This window comes from Belonocnema kinseyi, chromosome 1, assembly GCF_010883055.1.
Source record: "Belonocnema kinseyi isolate 2016_QV_RU_SX_M_011 chromosome 1, B_treatae_v1, whole genome shotgun sequence".
In the NCBI taxonomy this organism is placed as follows: domain Eukaryota; kingdom Metazoa; phylum Arthropoda; class Insecta; order Hymenoptera; family Cynipidae; genus Belonocnema; species Belonocnema kinseyi.
In genome coordinates, this window is record NC_046657.1 from 35,780,586 (window position 1) to 35,783,402 (window position 2,817).

Sequence of the window (2,817 nt, forward strand, 5' to 3'; positions counted from 1 at the left end):
TTTTATGAGAAAATCAACTGTAAAAAAGCAAACCAATATAAATATTTAAATAATTTCAATTTTCTGAAACTCAGTATTTTAGTTAAATGATTCACACAGTGATTAAATAAATGAAATAGATTAAATAAATGGGAAAATTATATATATTTTTTTAATTTATGTAATGAATAAGTATATTCTCGAATGTATAAAATAAGGATTTTGTGAAGCAATCATGTCAATGAGTGCAACAAGGACACTATTACTAGTTTAATATTGTTGTTGCACTCACTTTCATTCACCAAGGACTAAACTTGCCGTGAACACTTAACGAACGTTCGGCATCAAAATGCAGGGCCACAGCTGCGGAACACTGTTAGAGCTGTCAGGTGCCAGGTTTAATGTTACTTATTACTGAACTCAGGTAAAATTATTTGCAGTAATCAAGTCATACTGATTTTCGAAATCTCTAGATCTAGAAATCTATAGTTACTAGTTATGTATTTCTATTAATAATTGCTCTACAATGATAAAAATTATAGCATCCGTTCTCGCAGATGTTGATAGAAAACTCTGAAATATATATTATTTTTTTTATTTTAATGATATTTTTTATTGCTTTGAAATGTATTTACAAAAAGTAATTATAATAAGAAGCAATTTCAAGGAAACATTTTTGGAACTTCATAAACGAAATAGATAAAGATTCTGAAATTCTCGTAGAATCTCTGTATTGCGTCCTGCCACACTGAGAGACTTTCAGTGTAACACATATACCGTCATCAGTGCGACCGAAGCGCCCTCCGTTTCGCGTAGTCATTGCCCCGAAAATGAACTAGGTTTACTAATAACATGTTATGATTTATATGAATATTTGTAATTATTAATTAATTAGTATTAAATAAAAGTTAAATAATTTGGGGAAAAGTTCTAAGGATCATGCTTAACAAGTGAATACAGCGTCAATGTATTTTACTGTAGTAAAATATATATTGCCGATACAAAAAAAATGATATTCCAAATTCCAATCCTAACACATATCGAAGAACCACCCAGTAATTGTTTCCTTTTTTAAAGGACACAACAGTTTCCAACATTTGCGCGCAGCTTTAGTGTGTAACGGGTACTCTCATTTGAAAGAGCATGTGACACGCCGACTAGATGGCACTGCTCATTTACCGACTCGCCGCTGGGCTTACTCTGATCGGAGTTACTCCTACTTCGATGCGAAGTATATTTCCTAACACCACGATTCAGTGCGCCACATAAGCTTCCAGAGTATCCCATACTCTGAAAGTCTCTCAGTGTAAAGTTTCTCAGTTTTTGAAAAAAATTGTCAGAACCGTTTAGGCGTTTTGCTAAAATACGTTACATTTTCAATACCTTGGGATAGGCCTTACGTGAATAAGATGCAATTGTAGATTTTACTTATGTCCACTTCGAAATAGTTAGCCCTTTTCTAACTAGAGCAAAATTTAGATAACGCTCTAATAAATCTACAGTCCTAATTTCAAAAACATTCGCAGAAAACAATTATGTTCATGCAAAGTTTGATTCCCATATTTGAGAAGATTCCAGAAAGTATTTTATAATTATTATAAAAAATTTGAAGGGGGGGGTCGATAGAACGTGACGTAATATTATAGGTGGGGGTCTCGTTAATTCGCGACTAAGTAAGAGAAGGGGTACAGAGGGTTCAAAAAGCTAAAAATAAAGCTTAACTTCATATCTGAACGCTATCTGATTGATTTATTTATTTTTTTGCATTTTTAACATGAAATAATAAAATATTGTGAAAATATTTCCTTTAATAACATTTTTTATAAAGAATAATAAAAAATGTAAAAATAATTAATTGATCATTTTGTCTTTATTCATTTTCGACGGAAGATATGCGGGAAGTAATGTCCACAAATAAAATATACAAAATTGAAGAGGCAAAATTTAAAATACTAAAACAAATGATTTAAACAACTGTCAAACAATTACATATTTATTAACTATAAATATAAAAAAGTGCATTTTTCAATAAGATACAAATGCAAATATGCCATTGAAATTCTTAAATACGAACGAAGTATTTTAAATAATCTGAACACGAGTAAAATTAGCCTGAAAATGGGTCAAAAGTGTTCAACTTAGATGGCCATAACTTTAGAGTTATCGGCGCTATAGGTTATTCTATTATTTATAATTACTTGAAAATGCGTCTGCTTCAATTAAGATCTGATATTCTTGAAAGAATTGGTACTCTTTGGAGAAACTAAACTCGGCACCTTTTAGTACACGATATTTTGAACTTTTTCCAAAAATGCTTTCAGGACGCTTTGTAGTCATTTTTGGAAAAATTGCTATTTTCATCAGGAACCCTTGATAAACCGCTTTGCAGCCAAAAACATAGGTTTTTTAAGCTAGCACCTCTACAATCGAATTTTGGGATTCTTCATAGCTACTTTTTTCTACTTTCTACTACCTTCTACTTTTTGCAAAAAAATCAATTTTCTTTTGGAGGTTCCAGCCTACACTAAACCATCACCTCCACTTCTTAAAAAAACTAAATGATAAAAATTCAATTTCACCAAAATTTTGGGCTTTTTTGGGCTCTTGAAGTCCACAAAAAAAATTTCCCCAAACCAACCCTTAGCTTCCAAAATTAACCCCCATAAAAATTGAAAATTTTCCGTAATTTAATCACCTCGAAAATAACCACTACAATTTTTGTGCTCTAACTCTCAACGTCAATAACACAGGCCGACAAAATTTGACAAAGGTCCGGAACCAGAGACCAGACCTAGTATACCCGAAGGTTTTTGCTGCGCTGAATCCGAATCCGACCTC